Source organism: Balaenoptera borealis (genome assembly GCF_965194805.1).
Source record: "Balaenoptera borealis genome assembly, chromosome: 10".
Lineage (NCBI taxonomy): Eukaryota > Metazoa > Chordata > Mammalia > Artiodactyla > Balaenopteridae > Balaenoptera > Balaenoptera borealis.
The window spans coordinates 62,931,280-62,949,893 of record NC_138874.1 but is presented as its reverse complement, the minus strand read 5'-3'; the positions used below and the strand labels follow the sequence as shown (position 1 = coordinate 62,949,893).

The 18,614-nt window shown below is 48.7% G+C and overlaps 1 protein-coding gene across 1 annotated transcript in view; it reads right to left on the bottom strand.

The window, feature by feature from the left end:
• Positions 1 to 4,403: 4,403 nt before the first annotated feature.
• Positions 4,404 to 18,614, bottom strand: part of RPS24 (ribosomal protein S24) — a 346,544-nt gene continuing 332,333 nt past the window's right edge. The window contains exon 7 of the transcript XR_014249410.1: positions 4,404 to 16,677. The gene's annotated coding sequence lies outside the window, so the exon portion shown is untranslated. The remainder of the gene's footprint in view (positions 16,678 to 18,614) is intronic.

The window sequence follows — 18,614 nt, the reverse complement described above, 5'->3', positions numbered from 1 at the left end:
TCGTTGACTGTTTCCAGGACTTTTTCTCCCGGGTCACAGCAGGCAAAGCCAACAGGGAGAATGAACCGCTGCTCTCGGCAGGCTGCCCTTGCACTCCCCAACCCTGACCCAGCCCCTCCTGCTCCGGTCCAGTTCTCCCTCCAATGATCCCAGAGCAGTGTTGGGAGGAGAGGTCCCAGTCCCCTCCTCTGCAAAATGCACGGCTGGACAACATCAGTGGTTTTAGACTTTTTTTCCTGCCACAAAGCCTTTTCTCCCAGTGAATTCCTATGTGGGAACCCAGTGGATAAAAAGAGTAAATAAGAGAGCTGTCCTGGTTGAATCAGGGGCACACTCCCTAAGGGGCTCCCTCAGAACCCCAAAGGCCCTAAGGGACACTTTTTGAAAACCACTGCGCTGGATAATCTCTGGGCCCCAGAGTGGGGAGGGAATGGTCTAAGTCTCACACCTAGTGGCCAGCAGAGTTCTCCTACTTCTGGGCCAGGGAGACCAAGGCTGCAGCAGGAGTGGGAACAGGAGGCCAAGGCAAGTTGATAGGGGTGGGGCCCCAGAGGGCTGAGCAGGGGAACTAGAGCGAGGGTGGGACCTTGTTCTGGGGAGTCCAGAGGGTCTGAGCCTCTGTACACAGCAGTCATGGGTACAGTGGTCATGGACACAGACATAGCAGTCACTGGCACAACAGTCATGGACACAGTGGTCATGGGTACAGGGGTCACTGACACAGTGGTTATGGACAGAGCAGTCATGGACACTGGGTTCATGGTCACTGCAGTCAAGAGCACAGGGGTCATGGGACAGCAGTCATGGACACAGTGGTCATGCACACAGCAGTCATGGACACAGAGGTCATGCACACAGCAGTCATGGACACAGAGGCCATGGGCCAGAGGTCATGGCCACAGTGGTCATGGGCACAGTTTTCGTGCACACAGCAGTCACGGACGCAGAAGTCATGCACACAGAGGTCAGGGGCACAGCGGTCTTGCAAACAGCGGTCGTGGGCACTGCACTCACTCATGCACACTGCAGTCATGCACACGGCAGTCATGCACAGCCCACAGGGGCACTTCTGCAGAATCCATTAGCAGACTGGCGGCAAGTCCCCACCCCTCCTTGGGAGATTTCTGGCAAGCTAATCCCCACATAGCTGGGACGTTAAATCATTGCTTCTTCGGCCTGTGGGCTGGCCAGGTACATCTGGCTTCATTTAGTCTCCCCCATCGAACAGAAACACATGTGGGTCCTGGCGCGCCTCTGAGGGGAGTCTGTGTGTCAGGGCTCCCGGGGTAGGCGGGGCGGTGGAGCTATGAGGAGGGATCCAAGGCATCCCTTTCAAAAGTGTGGGTTTTGGCACACAAGTGTCCTGCCAGATGTTAATTAGGTACTATGGAAAAAAGGTTTCCTCGGGCAAGTAAATTTGGCAAACTCTGCATTGAACAAAAGTAAGCAGAGAATTGTGGGATTTCTCAGAGACTGATAGGTGACCCTAAGCAGAGGAGAGAAAGTACAGTGTTTCCCAAGCATCTTCTGCTGGGGTATCAGGTAGGATGCTTTCTGGCTGCAGGTAATAGGAAATCCAGTTCTAAACAGGTTAAACTCTCCGGGAAGGTATTCGTTCGTGCAACAGGAAATCTGAGGCAGGCACCAAACAATGTCCCCAAAGCCAGAGCCCCTGCATCTTCCCCCTCCGCCACCCTCAGAGCGTTCTCCTTGGGGTGGTTACCCTCACGGGACCAAGATGGCAGCTGCAAGTCCAGAACTCCCACCGCGTGGACACTATAACCACCAGCAGTAGAGGGAGATGTCTCCTTCCCAAATGCATTTATGAGTGAGGTAAGCCTTTCCCCACAAACCTCCCAAGACCTTCCTTCCCATTTCATTGGCCAGAGTCGTGACACATGCTCCTGCCCAAACCAATGGCTGATTGCTTTAGAGCCATCGTTCCCAAACTGTGGGCTGAGGCACCCCAGACCACCACAAAAAACTCAGGGGTGCTGCAGGGTATTTAAAATTTTCAAGGGAAACACAGCAATACTGGCCACCACGTGAGCTACTAGTTCACGTTACTTCATAGTTTCCACGTTAGCTCACGCTGCATTCCTCTGATGATACTATAGCCTTGAGAAGCAGTTTTTGGTGGTTGCTGTGATAAAAATCAAGCCCTGTATGAAAACCAATGTGGAACGGAAAATGGTGGTGATGTCCAATCCAAATCCAAAGTTTGAGACGTTGTGCAGTGCCCAACAGGTGCACCCATTCCCTTAGCACGTAACTGTAGTTTAAAAAATAAATTTAAATGATTACTTTTTCTTTCCATTCATGTACTTTGTTTTTTCAGTTGGCTAATAAGTTGTTCCAGCATAAATATTAAGTTGTTTGAGCCTAGCTAAGCAGGCACACTGTGAAAAAAAAATCACCGAGACAAAGGACCAATGAACAAAGTTTGGGAACTTACAGCTTAAGCTTATCATGGTTTATTCCTTGTGACGGGGCTGGGGCTCAAACCTGCCTCACCTGAAACCCATGAAAGGTTTATATCCACGCAAACCCTCATAAAGAAAGAGGAGGGGTATGTGTTAGGAATGCAACCGCCAAGGGCTACTAAGCTAGGGCATTGTTCCTGCCCCGTGCAGGGAACTGGTGTTCAGCAGAGCACACTTTCAGAATTGCTGATCCAAGCAAGCAACTCTGTTCTGTAGGTTTCTCTCTTCCCTCTGCAATGTCACTCCTGGGACTTGGTGTTCCCCGCCACCCCAAGAATGCCTGTGATGTGTTGGGAGCTCCAGGGGCAGCTGACTGCAGCAATTCTCATCCCTCCATCCTTCAGCCTCACCAGCTCTGCTCTAGCCTCCTTAATCCTTCCCTCCATCCACCAGAGGCAGACTGAGACCTCACAGCCCCCCAGACATGCTCAAACACCAGCTCCCATCTTCCCTCCAGGCCTGGACCGGACCCCTGTGCTCTGACAGAGGCTACACACCAGCCTGTGCTGCCCACACTCCTGCCTGAGCTTGCGAAGTGTGGGGTACCCACGGTGGCTCCCCTTAGCCTCCTCCTATGTCAGATCGAGCCTGAGCACATTTGAGCATCCACTACTGGCCGGGCCCGGCTCAGCCCTCATAACTGGCCCCAATACTTCTCCACCTCATCCCTCCCCACCCCCAGTGCACACCAGCTGCTGGCCTCGTTCCTGCCCCAGGATCTTGACACTTGCAATTTCCACAACCTGGGATGCACTATACATCCCTGCCTCCCTCTCATCCCAAAATGACTCCTAACCCACCCAGGAAATTCGCTTGTGTTCACATTGCTCTGTTATATCATAATCTCAGTGTGAAGGGATCCTCTTTATTCCTTTTTTGCTTGTCTTTTGGCTGCCTGCTCTACTAGAGAGGGAGCCTCGTGAGGATGGATCCCCGATCTAGATCACACCAGTTCCCCTTTCTGGAGCAGCACCTGGCACTAGACGATACCTCTCCAATCTCTGTTCGATGAATGTCTGATGCACACAACAGCCCTAAGAGGTCAGAGTCATGCTCCCATTTCACAGATGAGGCAGGTAAAGCCCAGGAAGTAAAGCCACATGAGCCACGCCACAGCCTAGACAGGCGAAGCTGGGTCTCTTCCTCCTCTCCCAGGTAATCTGGGAGCCCCCTCTCCGCTGTCCAGTTGACCCCAGTGCCTGTGGTCACTTTTATAGGGAAATGCAGAGGACAGGCCAAGGGGGCAAAACATTCTGGACTCCTACAGCCATCTGTAGGCCAAGTGCCCTCACAGGCGGAGTCCAGGAAACCGGCAGGTCAGGCCTGACTCGGCCACTTCCCTTTCTGTGGCCTTGAACAGACGCGTACCAACCACCCCCCCCACCTCGCCCCCTGCACGGTGGGCCTTGGTCTCCCGATCTTAGCAATAAGGGTGCTAGCTTGACTTCGTGCATCACTGGCTTCCCCTCCTGATACCAGACCCCCAAGTCCAGGAGAACACAGTGGATTGGCAGCAGGAGGAAATGAGAAGAATCTGCCCCTACCAGCCCCTTGACACTCCACTCTCTTTTCTTTTCCCAGGGCCATTCCTTCACTCTGCCTAAGATCCAAGAACCAGCTGTGCTTTGTTCCTACCCACTCAACTATACCTTCTTGAGGACAAGGTCATACATGACCAGCCCCATTTGCCAACAAGGACCTCAAAGCCCAGGGGGGACGCAGCTTTCCTAAGGTCATACGGCAGTAGGTGGCAGAGCCAGAGTTTGAACCCAGATCCGGGGACGGCACCCGTGAGCTCTGACTGCCGCCGTCTGTGTCTGCTACCAACTCCTAGGCATCCCCGCATCCTGCACGCCACGCTGCCCTCTTTGAGCTTCTCCGGATGCCAAACTGCCTGACGTATGGACTATTTTCTCTGTAGGTGGCAAGTATCAGGCAGAAATGTTTCCCAGCAAGTTATTTATAGAGCTTCTCGCAAAGGCAGAGCTCTGAAGAGTTTTCTTAAAAAAAAAAAAAAAAAAGTACTTCCACGAGGGGCTATAATGAAAGAGGACATGGAGCTCACTGGGCCACGTTCCTCACTTGAACCCAGAAGGGACAGTTGGCCCCTCCCGCAGGCACCTCTGCCAGTCCCCAGGCCACTAGGCCAGACTGATATAATTTTGGAAACATTGCTGGCAATTCAGATGGTCTCTGCATCTGCTTTGCTGAGTGATCTGGGCTTCCTCTGTGGGTAGGGGGATTGCTGAGCTGTGTCTGCTTTTTCTCTCCTTCTCAGACATGCTTTGCTGGGCTGCAGGGCCTTCAGGGGCTGCTGTAAGCCGATTTTCATATCCGCTTTAGATCCTGGCCAGGTGGACAAAGGCCCAGTGTGTCTGTGGCCCAGGGAAGCCCCAGTGGTCCTGCTGCAATTTCTGTGTTCTCAACAAAGACACCCCACAATGGACACAGCACTAAGTCATCAATCATGTCAGCCACGGGCCCTTTCCCCACCTGATGAGCCAGCTGGTCACCACAGAGGTTCTCAGGGAAGGAATTAGGGCCAGAGGCCGGAGTCTGGATTTCCAAGACCGGCCTGACTACCAAGTGCTGTGTGACCTTACACATGTTACTTGAACACTCTGTGTCTCCAAGATCATTTCCTGGTTTTACTGGAGAGGAAATATATGTACCTTCCTACTTTAAAAAATACAGTTGCTCCACAGTAGTCTGGGAATGGGGAAGTGGGGTCAGGGAAATGACATTGTTTGTGTGTCTTCTCCTGGATTGGGCAATCCTGGGGCATGGCTGGGCTTCAGCATGGGTTTCCCACCAAGGAAGGGGGTCCTTTGTCATGTGCTGAGTCCTGGAACAGAAGCCAGAGACAGGTAAGGAAATGGGGAGAGGCACATACAGACCCTCCAACAAGGGCCACGAGGGAGCAGGGCAGCAGGACCAGGGCAGGAAGAATGCTGGGCCTGTCTTCAAACCTCTGGTGGCCCATCCCCAAGCAGGGGGACCCACAGGCCACAAACAAGATAAATGTGCAGAAGCTAAAAGGAGGCAGATGCTCTGCTCCACGGAAGGAAGACCTTTCTAGCGCCTGCACAGTGCAGAGTCGGGGGAAGTGGACTCGGGGATTGTGCCCCACGCCACCCCATCCTTCATATGTGCACACAAGGTCCGCAGCAAATCGGCCACCACATGGCAGCCGCCGTGGCAGAGGGCCCCGTGGCTGTTGCTGCTGCTGCTGTAGGACACCGCGGAGCAGAGCGAGTCACCCTGAAGCTTCTCCCCAAGACCAGAGAGTTTGCGTGCGCCTGGCCCAGGCTGATAGTGCTGCACTCCCTCTCCAAATTGCTAAGTGACGGCGCTCAGGCCCAGGCAAGTGAGCCACAGACGCCTGGAACAAAACACCCGGCACCCCCAACTCTCAGGAGCCTCTTCCTGGTAACATGCCCTGCCCAGGCCATCGGAAGACATTCAGCAAGTACATTTTATGCTGCCACTTGGGTTCTAGGTACCTGGCTTTGTCAGGAGTTAGAGATACCCTGTCCCTGTCCCTGTCCTGGGGAAGCTCCCCCAGCATGGTACCCTGGATAGTTACAGGTGGGGGCGGGGACTCCATCCCACTGGGGCGGAGAAGCAGAGCAAATGAGGTCAGAGTCAGCAGGGCCCACTCCCAGCCTAGTGAGCCCTTTGATGCCGGTTGGAGAGGGGGGTGCCGAGGCTGGCAGGGCTGGGCTCCTCACTCCATGTCCCCCAGCTGAGAAGTAGAGTAACCAGCCCCCGAGCCCTAGGCTGTCAGACTCCAAAGCCTTCCAATGGCCAGGCTGCCTCGTGTCAGAAACAAAGCCCCATCGGCTGTGGGCTGGATGGGGAGGGAAGAGGGGGCAGGTGGGCATATGCCTCGCCCATCACCTGGGGACAGGAAACCCCCAGGCTTTCTCTACAGGGGTCCTCTGCGTCACACCTCTAGGACCGGGAAGTGCACCCCTGCCCCATCTCCTACAGCGTGCTCAAATCCCCCACATCATCTCCACGGAGCAGGCTCTGCCCAGGCAGCAGCTTGTCCCACAAAGAGCGATGATTTGCATTCTGGCTCTGCCAGTCATTCAAGGTTTACCCAGCCTGACCTCTACCTCAGCCTCCCGTCTAGAATACAAACGCGCGAAAACCCATGTGGGTGAACTGGAGGCTTACAGGAGGGTCCAGCCATGCCAAGGACAGGCCCAGAACCCAGAACACATTCGGCGGGTGCACCATAAACACACACTCGCACACTCCCTGCCACCTGTCCAATGACGGGGAACTCGTTCCATTTACAGGGCCACCCTTCCAACTTTTCGCCTGATTCTGATGGATAGTGACGTCATCTGAGCATAGAAAGAGGCCTCTCTTTTCCATCTTTGGTACAACATACACTCCTTAAGGACACTCTTTCCCCCCTGCTCCACGACGACCCTGCAAATGTGCCAAGGTGAGACAGGGCTTGGCTCCCCCTGTGTCAGTACTCCCCCACGCACTGCCTCAGGCTAAGCGCCCCTGGATCCTACCATCCACCTTCTGAACATGTGGTTTTTAGGACCTGCACCAGCCTGAGCACCTTCTTTTGGACTTCACATCACATACCCCCTCCACCCTGCACCCCCAGTGTGCATGAGGCTCTCATCCGTGACGCCCTGCTCCACGCACAGCCTGCCCAGGGCCGAGGAGAGGGCAGGGGTGCCCTGAGCAGGACCGGGGAGAAGCTGGGGGGCTCCACTGCAGCCCCAGCTGCTGGGAAGAGGGACCCTCCGTCTGCTCTGAGAGCCTGCACATGCTCCCTGAGTCTGGAGCCAGGGCCCCAATTCTCCACGCAGCCATCTTTCTGAGAAGCCAGATGCTCCTCTGCCTGCCTGCCTGTCTGTGCTTCATCAGAATTCAGAAAAAGGGACGTAAATAAATAAAGGAAACTCTGCTTAGTTCTTTCCTCCTAATGATCACCAACATGCAGACGCTTATAGAGACAACTTTTTTCCAAAGGAACAATGGGTGAAAAGCATCCAGACCGGGGAAGAATTTGCTGTCAGATATTATTGTTAGCTGCATTTTTTTTTACAACAGGACGAAGCAGGGGGTGGGGGGGACATCACTGAGATTTCCATCAGACCCAGGAGGCCTCCTGCATTTCAACTTTTGTTTATTTGTTTGTTTTTGTCAATATGTTAGCGTCTGAAATTTGTAACACACTCGCTCGCAGCTAGAAAAATTCCCTAGTCGGAGGGCAGTGTTTGAAAACACCATCTTTTTAATTTCTTTCAGCTGGGCCTCTGTCGCTGGCTCTTTGGTTAATACGGATTCTTTATTCATGATCTTTCCCCCTCCCCATCTCTGTGCGGCTAATCAGCCATTGGACATATGGGATTGTTCATGCTCAAAGCGGTTCTCAACACCCCAGGCCAGAATGGCTTCAGACCAATGTGTCACTCACCTTTGGGCAGAGGCCCTCAGACCCTGTTAGGCCTTCTTGGGCAGGAACCCCCATAGCCACAAACAGAACCCTCAGAGAAGACTGTGCAGGGCCGGGAGCGTGTTTTCCCAGGGGGCACAGGGCAGGGCACTGGGTGGCTGGAGGGCTGCTTCTGGCTCCCCACTGCATGCTGTGTGACCATGGCAATACTCTTTCCCTCTCTGGCCTCCTTCTGCGGCAGTCAAGGGCAAGGCTGAACTAGAAGCAGGGAAAACATTGAGAGGGACAGACAGCCCAGGATTTCTTTGTAGGGGGACCTCTGGTGACCTAGGACTATCCCTGTGCAGGCTCTCTCATGTAATGACAGCCAGTGGCTCACTCAGGCTGACCTGTTCCATCGGGGAGAGACAAAAATGGGGGTCTCACAAGAGCAGGTCTGACTCATCGAACACCCAGACTTTTCTCCATACACTTTGAAGGCATCAATCCTGCCCATCAGCTGGTACTGAGCCAGGGGCTAGTATGAAACAGGCAGTCTGCCCTCCATGGAGGTGGAGGGTCCTTGGCTCTCACTGGCCCCCCTCCTCACCTTAGTGGTGCTGATGAAGCAACAGACTCCCAGAGAGGGTCTGCCATACACTTGCCCAGACCATAGGATTGCCAGACAAAACACGGGGTGCCCAGTTAAGTCTTAATTTCAGATACAGAACAAATAATTTTTTAGTATAAGTATGTCCCAAATATTGCAAGGGACAAACTTATTCTAAATAATTTTCACTGTTTATCTGACACATAAATTTACTTGGGAGTCCCGTTTTTGTTCTGTTTTTGCCAAATCTGGCAACCTACCGGGACATAGAGTGTGTAGGCACCAGACCTGGGGCCAGAACTCAGGCCCCACCCCCAGCTTCTACCTCTTTCCCCAGCACCTCCCACCCCCTCCCTTCTTATAGCCTCTGCCCCCAAAGCTCTGCAGGGAGCAGGTCACTATAATGATGCTTGGGAGGAACCGTCCCCATCCTCCCCAGCAGTCAATTCTTAAAACTCTGGAGCCAGAATTGGGTTCTGAACAAATCCAATGGCTCTTTATTCATCTTGAATAAATGATGGGGCCCTGCCAGGGCCTAGAACAGGTTCTAGGATGCTATAAGCATCAAGAGAGGCTTATGGAATGAATGAGGGGGATGTATGGACAGAGGGAGGGGCTGAGTTGCAGTGCCTCTGACTGGCTCTTGGGAATGGAGTTTATAGAGCCAAGGAGGATGCTCACATCAGTGGAATCTTCTCACTAGGCACAGCATCAGCCTCCCCCATCCTGTGACCCTCCTGCCTCCCAGGCCTTAGGACCTGGGCAGCACAGACATGAGTTCTCTTCAATGAGTCTGATCGTGGTGAGGGGGCAAAGCTCTACCATGGCCCAGTCCTGTGCCTGAGGCCCCTGCCTGTCACCCCTAATGCTTCTCCATCCTGGCCCAGCACTCCTTTCAGAGTCCATAGAGCCAGTGAAGCAGAGAAGGAGGGGAAGAGAAGGTTGGGAGTGAGCACTGGGCCGTGTCCTAAAGTGCCAGCCAGATGGCCATCTGTGCAGCTTGGCCTCCCCAGGCCTGCAGGGGAAGGAAGTATGAAACCAGAGCCAGACGAGGGTGGGGATCCAGCCAAGTGCCTCTCTGCAGGCTCCTCCAAGCACATGCCACTTCCTCGCCCTGCAGACGTGCACACACACGCGTGCACACACGCCACTCGGTCATCTAGCTGTTCGACACTGATGGGTCTGGGGGAGGGCCCCTCCTCTGCCCAACCCACCCAAGATCATGGTCCACCCTGCAGGAGCATGGGGAATGCTCGAGGGCTTTCCAGAGCACCTACTGAGTCTTAGGCACTGTTCACCATGGCTGGAGATGAGTCAGATATGGGAGGACAGGCCCCAAAGACAGGATGGTGTCATGGAATAGCCCAGAACTCAGGAGTGGGAAAGCCTGATTCTTTCTGGAATCATTTGCACTCCCCAGAGAAGGCCATAACCCCTTTCTCTTTCAGGCCTCAGCTGCAGCATCTGTAAAATGGAGACCTCCCCCCAACCCCTATTCTCCCCTCCTCTGTAGAAAGGAAACTCCTTGTAGACTAGAAAGGACCAGCAGAACTCACAATCTCTGCTTTCTGCATGTGCTTCCGGGACTGAAAGGAGGCTTTTCTATTTTCATTGGGTGTGGTATGTCTCCACTCAGCCCAGGGCCTAGTGCTTGTACAAACAGTCAGGGCCAGAAGAGCTCAGATACCGAAGTTGCTATAGGCTGGTCTCGTGTGTCACACCAGCCTATCCCTCCTTCTGCCCACTGTACCTCTATTAATGTAGCCCCTGACTCTCACAGAACTTATTGTCAGCTCCAACCCTATGCCTGTTTCCCATGCTCTGCTGCTAGCATTCCAGCTCTGGCTTGGGTGGGCCTGGGGCCGCATGGAGCTCTGTTCCCAGGCCTGCACAAATCCTCTCTGGGGGCACCTCCAGTAGGCCTGGGCTGAACCACGTTCCTGAGCCAGGAGGGGATTAGAGGCCCCCACTGAGCCGGAGCTGGGGATTTGGCAACGAAAACCCCTCCCTTTCAGCTGGGCAGAAAGGAGAGGGAAGCAGCGCCAATAGCCCCAGGGCTTCCTGAAGAGACTGCACCAGAAGCCTCCTGTTTCCTGAGTTTCTGCTGATGGAGCTCACTTCCCTCAGACCTTAGCTGCCCGGCTCCTGAAACAGGCTGCCCTGCAAACAGGTACCGCGTGGGGGCCCAGGGCCAGGCTAGGATGGCAGGGACAGGGTTCCGGCTCAGGTCACCCCTCCCACCTCACCACCCACCCAGCTTTTTGCTCAGTGGCCCCCAACAGCCCCTTCCCTTCCTGAGGCCTTGATTTGCTCAGCTGTAGAATGGAGCAGGGAAATAGGGCTGTCCAGTGAAATTCCAGAATTGAATGGGTCTTAGAGAAGCAGATTCTATATGGGGAAGGGGTCTCGGGTGCCACCATCTCCCCTCTCACTTCCACTCCCCTTCAAGTTGCCCCCTCTCACAGCCTGGCCCTTGCTGCCCCGAGGTGAACTCTGGGATTTCATAAACCCTGGCCACAGGTCCAAAGGACAGAGAAAACAAACTGAAAGGCCAAGGCTGGGACAATGTGAGCAATAAAATAAATAATGAGAATACCAAATTACAACTCATTCATCAACTAAATACCCACAAGTCCATATGGTTATAAATAAATAACTGAATCGATAAGTAAATGGGGGCAGCTCTTTCTTATGGAAGAATTCCAATTAATAAATGTAGAATGGATGAGGGAAAGTTAAGTATTCACCATTGCAACACCACAGTAATAATTATTACAGACAAGGTGCTAAAATTAATGGGTGAAAATTTGAGGAGAAATAGAATATTTGAATTATCTCAAAGTATCTCCTCCAAGATATTTATCAATACAAAGGCCAAAACACACACAGTAATCTGCAGTGGAGAAACCCAGCCGACCCCACTTTTACCATGATGATCAAGGTTAACATCACCAGTAATGGGACATATAGACACCACCTGGCCCCTGATATGATGCACTAAGAAAGGTGCATCGCATATGTGGTATTCTTGCCAAAAAAATATAACCTCAATCTAATCATGAGGGGAAAATCAGACAAATGCAAATTGAGGGGCATCCTATAAAATAACTGCTCAGTACCCTTCTAAAAGGTCAAGGTCATGAACAGCAAGGGCACACTGAGGCACTGTCACAGATTGGAAGGAACTAAGGAGACATGACAACTAAATACAACATGGTGTCTTGGACTGAATCCTGGAATAGGGAAAGGACATGAATGAAAAAAAACAGTGATATCTGAAAGAAATCTATAGTTTAGTATTAGTGTTTCCCAATACTAATTTATTGGTTTTAGTAATTATAAATTATGTAAGATGCTAACATTGGGAAAAGCTAGGAGGGTACACAGAAACTTTCTGTACTATATTTGCAAATTTGTATTTCAAATAAAAAGTTAAAAATAAAACATCTGCCCATATTCCATTCTCTGGGGCTCTTCACTGATGCCAATCAGCAGATCACAGTGTTTCCTCCCGTGGTTCCATCCCTTAATAAATGGTGGGTCCTCTGTGCCAGGTGTTTTACATACACAATTTCACTGAATCCTTACGATGATCCTCTGAAGGAGGTATTAGCAGCCCCATTTTACAGATAAGGAAGCTGAGGTCCAAGGCCACAAATTAGAAAGTAGAGGACTTCTGCATTCAGAGTCCATCTGAATGCAGAAACTATAAGTGATGCCTTATTCAAACGCAGGAGCTCATAGAGGAGGTTGTAGACATATGACAGGGCATCAGGGACAATGCCTTTTGGTCCTTCGAAACATGGCATTCAGATGCCACCTACTTAATCCAAACACAGGGCTGTCCTCTGACAGTCAGGTAGTGGTTTAGATCAAGTCTCTAAGCTTTAGTTAAGAACTGTTTCGGTACAAATCCCAGGTCTGCTACTTATCTGTCATGTTCTTTCAAAAGTTACTTAATCCCTCTGTGCCTGAGTCTCCTCCTGTATAAAATGAGGGTAATGTTTAGTGCCTGTCTATAGCCTGGCTCTGAGGGTCAAGCATTTAAAACAGTTATACACACTTCATAAGTGTTAACCATCACTTTTTGTTTTCACTCTCTGCATCTGTCTTCAGCCACCTGTAAAATGCCAGCTTGATGAGTGGGTTTGTCTAAGCCAAACAGTGAGTCAAAGCCCAAGCAAAAGCTAAGAGTGTGCTGTGGAGAGAGGAGCAGAGAGGGGAGTCATCTGGCTGCTATTATCAGCCTAAAATCTGAAACTGGGTATCAGCCAAGAATCATCTAGGGGCATTATGGAATTAGAAAAAATGTCAAGGCAGGAAAGGAGCACTGGAATAATCCAGTTCCCTACTAACTTGCATGTGGTCCCCAGGCAGAGGCGTCTCACCACTCCAGGTGTGACCAACCTAGGGTTAACTTTAAAAAGAGAAAGAAGAAAGAGAGGGAAGCGGAGAGAGAAAGAGAAAAATGGGGGAAAGGAGGGGAGAGGAGGGGAAGAAGGAGGGAAAAAGGGAAAGAAAAAATTCTCACCTAAGGATCTCACCAAAGAATCCTATATAGAATCCCTGAAATTTTGAACATGAATCAATAAATCTCAGAATGCTACTCAGTATCAAAATCTAGATAATATTTGCCTCCTGCTGGTTCAGTGAAAGCACTATTTTTTTAATGCATAGAATGACTGAAACCAAGCTGAGAACATCTTTGCTGATGTAAACCTGGAGAAGGAATTGATAGGAACACTGGCAGAATATGCCCTGGGGTTCTCCAGAGTGCTGAAGTCTGTTAAATAGCAGAATTCTCATCAACTTGATCAAAACCAATCAATGACTCATACCAGGTCTATATGTGGGCACTGTAGTGGTAATAGGCTGATTTAAATGATTTGGGGACTGCAGAAATCCATAGTTTTGTATAGCTAATGGGTTGGCCTTAGCTACTATGTTTGGAGGATGTACATCTTGAATTCAAATGCACTGCAGACCTCCTGACACAATTGCAAATACCTGGATGTCAAGAGACAGTCTCCTGGGAGGATATAAGGTATTATACATATCCTGTACTCCGTTTTAGGTGGGCTTTGCAACAGACTGTGATCTCATCTACATTTGCTTCTAACCATTCTTTGCTTCAGTGGCCTCAGCTCTAACTTGGGAAGGTTGGATGAGGTCAGTGGCTTTCAACCCTGTGTGCACATTAGAACTAACTGGGAAAATTTTTTAAATACTAATGCTCCTACTCTGACCAATTAAGTCAGAATATTTGGAGTGGGTCACACTCCAGTATTAAGTTTTCTACCAAATGTGTAATTTGGAGTCCCCAAAGAAAAAGCACACAAAAATTATTTGAAGAAGTAATAGCTGAAAGTTTTCTAAATTTCATTAAAAATATAAATTGACATATCCAAAAACTTCAACAAACCCCAAGGTAGGATAAGTACAAAGAAAATCACATCAAGGCGTATCATAATCAAATTTAAGAACACCAATGTTAAAGAGAAAATCTTCAGAGAAAAAATACTCATTGTTTACAGGGAAACATAACTAAAAATTACAAAGACTACTCAAATGAAACTATGCAAGCCAGAAGACAATGGAATGACATTTCTAATGTATAAAGAGCAAGGGACTTCCCTGGTGGTTCAGTGGTTGAGAATCCGCCTGCCAATGCAGGGCACATGGTTTCAAGCCCTGGTCCAGGAAGATCCCACATGCCGCAGAGCAACTAAGCCCGTGCGCCACCACTGAGCCTGTGCTCTAGAGCCCATGAGCCACAACTACTGAGCCCACGTGCCACAACTACTGAAGCCCGCGTGCCTAGAGTCCGTGCTCCGCAACAAGAGAAGCCACCTCAATGAGAAGCCTGTGCACTGCATCGAAGAGTAGACCCCGCTCACCTCAACTAGAGGAAACCCACGCACAGCAACGAAGACCCAATGCAGCCATAAATAAATAAATAAATATTTTAAAAAATGTATAAAGAGGAAGGAAAAATGACTATCAACCTAGAATTCTATATCAAGTGACAGAATCCTTCAAAAGTAAAGGCAAGGGGCTTCCCTGGTGGCGCAGTGGTTGAGAATCTGCCTGCCAGTGCAGGGGACACAGGTTCGAGCCCTGGTCTGGGAAGATCCCACATGCCGTGCAGCAACTAGGCCCGTGAGCCACAATTACTGAGCCTGCGCGTCTGGAGCCTGTGCTCCGCAACAAGAGAGGCTGCGATAGTGAGAGGCCCGCGCACCGCAATGAAGAGTGGCCCCCGCTTGTCGCAAGTAGAGAAAGCCCTCGCACAGAAACGAAGACACAACACAGCCAAAAAATAAATAAATAAATAAATAAATTTAAAATAAAAAAGTAAAGGCAAAATAAAGAATTTTCAGATTAAAAAAAACACTGAGAGAATTCATTACCACTAGCAGACCTGCATTATAAGAATTATTAACTAAAGCTCTTCTGGCTAAAGGAAAATATCAGATGGAAATCAGGTCTACACAAGCAAATGAAGAGTCTTGGAAATTCTAAATATGTGGGTAGATAAAAATGTACATGTTTTCTCATTTCTCATTTTTTTAAAGGTAGCTGACTAAATATAAAAATAACAGTATACTGTGGGGTTTATAATGTATGTATAAGTAAAATATATAACAACACTGGCACAAAGGACAGGAAGGGAAGAGGAATTATACTGTCGTAAGATTCTCACATCAAACATAAATTTGTATAATATTAATGGAACGTAGACTTGGTAAGTTAAATGTATATTACAAACACTAGAGCAATCACTGAAAACATAAAACGAAGAGGTACAGCTACTAAACTTACAGAGAAGATAGAATGGAATTCTAAAAAGTACTGAACTCATACACAATAAGGCAGGGAAAAAGTGAAACAAGGAACAGATGGAAAAAATAGAAAATAAATAGCAATATGATATATTTGAACCCAATCTACCAATGACCATTCCAATTCAAAGGTCCAAGATTGATAGACTAGATAAAATTCAAGACCAAAATACATGCTGTCTACAAGATATACACTTTAAATACACAGACACAGATAGATTAAAAATAAAGGATGGAATAAAATATACCACCCAAACACTAATTATAAGAAAGTTCTATTCAGCATGGGGTATATAGTCAATAATACTGTAATAACTTTGTATGGTGACAGGTGGTAACTAGGCTTATCATGATGACCATTTTGTAATGTACATAAATACCAAATCACTGTGTTGTACACCTGGAACTGACATAGGTAAATTATACTTAAATTTGTTTAAAGTAGCAGCAAAAAAAAAGTTCTATTGTCAATATAGCTTAATAAAATAACAAAATAATTGTTTTAATTTTTATAAAGGAAGTTCTATTGACTATATTGATATCAAGTAAAATAGACTTCATAAAAAGGGGTAAAAAGGAACATTACATAATGATAAGGGGTATGGTGAAGATAAACAGTATAAACAATTTTACACCATAAATTCAAGAGCTTAGAGAAAAATACACAAATTCCTTGAAGGGTACAAACTACCAAAATTCACTCAAGAAGAAACAGAAGGACTGAATAATCCTATATCTACAAAGTAAACTGAATTTATAGTTATAATTTTCCTTCAAAGAAAGTATCAGTTCCAATAGCTTCACTGGTAGATTCTATTTTTAAAAATTAGAAATTTTTAAATTGGAAAAAAAATACCAACTCTGTCAAACGCTTTCAGAAAATAGAGAAAGAGAAAACCCTTTACAATTCATTTTATGAAGCCAACTTATCTTGATGCCAAAACCAGAAAAAAAAAATTATTAAAATAGAAAACTACAGACCAATACTCTTCATGGGACAAAAATACTTTTAAAATATGAGCAAACTGCATTCAATGATATATAAAAAGGATAATATACCATGACTCACAGGGATTTATCCTAGGAACAAAAAGTTAGTTTAATATTCCAATATCTGTGAAATCATATGATTATCTCAAAATAAAATTTTTTAAACTCATTTGACACAATTCAACATCATTTATGGTAAAAACTCACCATATAGCAGGAATATATGCATTCACTTGCAGGACACTTGTCTTTGCATGAGGCCCAGGACCTTGCTTTCCTCACTGAACTGGCCCTTCTCCCCAGGTTTCAGTCATGCTGAGGCCCAGCAGTCCAATGTCAGCCCTGGGGGGAAAAAAAGGGCAGTTGAACGCTTAACTGGGATCATTTTCCGAGTCAGAGGCTGAGTCTTAGAACATCTCAGAAGTGGCCCAACAGGCCCTAACCTAAGGCTCCGGGGTGGGAAGAGCAGACTGGGAGTTCCAAAGCTCTTTCTATTGATATTCTAGAATTTCCAGTGCACTTCAGAAACTGTTCACTGACCCAGAGCCTCTGAGTGTGGCAGATCTCAGAAATCTGAAACAAGGCTGTCTTTCATTTACAAGCAGAGAAACTGAGGCCCTGACAGTTTTGCAAAGTCACACACAATTTGGAGGCAAGGCCAAAGCTCCAGCCAGGGACAGAGAGAAGTAGCCACCACCCAGTCACCAAACACAAACAGATCCCAGCATCACCCTGGGTCTTCTTTTTGATTATGAACATTTTCAAACTTACCAAAAGCTAGAAATAACATAATTAACACCCACAGATATATATCTGTCATCTAGATTGAACAACTGCTAACATTTTGTACTATTTGCTTCATCCTTTTTTTTTTTTTGCTAAAATATTTTACATTACAAATATCACTACCTTTCACGCTTAAATTCTTCATAACCCATTTCTTTAAAAAATAAGAGCATATTCCTATGTTAATTACAATGTCATTAAGGTGCCTAGCAAAATTGTTTTAAATTCCTTAATAATACCCAGTCCCAATTTGTAGCAGATCCTGCTGGTGTCCATCCCACCTCTCCCGGCCTTCCTCTCTGGAAGGCAGCTGCTGCTGCAGTGGGGTGCACCCTTACACACTGACACTTCCAGCTCAAGCACCTGCATGTCCATCTGAGGGCAAGCTAGCGCTGCAAGACTTTTCACCATAACGCGGCAGGCTCAGAGTGCTAGGCAGTTAAACCCCAGGAGGGACAGGACTTGGTCATTAGATAGCCAAGCTTCCTTGCCCCTTGGAGGAACCCTTCTGAGTGTGCAGTCACTAAGGGGGTCCCAAAGCAACTGAATTCCCATGGCCCACAGCAGGAACCCACCCACTAGCTCAGCCTGCACTAGTTTTCCTCCGGAGCTTCCCTGTGTCACTCTGCAGCCCTTACTGTGCTTCGTGGGGTAACTTCCCAGGTAAACATCTCACACCCTGATCCTAGCCTCAGCATCCACTTTTAGGGACCCCAAACTAAGACAATGTTCAAGTTTTCCAATCGTCTTAATCATCCTGTGTTTTCAATAGGTCAAAACCAAGAGCCTAAGCAATGTGGGGTTTGGAGGGGGCAGGAGTGCGGTCAGGGAAGACAAGAAGCCACCCTAAGTTCTGTCACTGGGCCTGGGCTCCTTGACCAGTGGGACTGGACATGTCTTGGTTTTGCCCACTCAGCTTCTGAGCTGCCTTCCTACAGAAACCACCCCTCCCTGACTCTCTACTCCTGGCCCTGGGGTGGGCAAGTGAGCCAGGCCTGGACAGTCGGGGTTCCCCACTCCCCAGACCACAGGCATTTGTTCAGGGAGGAGCAACGACCCTGGTGAACCAAGGAGAGTCAGTACTAGGCTTTGGTTGCCACTGGGGAAGAGAGGTTTACTGCCTATCAGGCAGGATGTGAGCCTGGAGCTGCTGGGGCCATTTGTGCCACCCTGTGGGGACAGCTAGCCTGAGGATGAAGTCGACACAGAGGAACAAAGGCTGAGAGATGGAGCTGACAATTCCATACAAAACCTGGGCCCTGTCATGCCTGACTCCTGGCCTGTGAGTCAATCACCTCCCCTTCTGCTTAAGCCAGGCTGAGCTGGATTTCTCTCCCTCCCCGACAAAAAGCGAGTGCTGACTGCTACACAATCAAAGAGTTCTCCATTCGCTGGGAACCCCTGATTCCCGAGCTCAGTGGCTGCGCCTGTGTCATGCACCAGGTGTTCACCAAGGTGGTAAAGAAGACTGTTTTGAATGGACAAGGACCCGC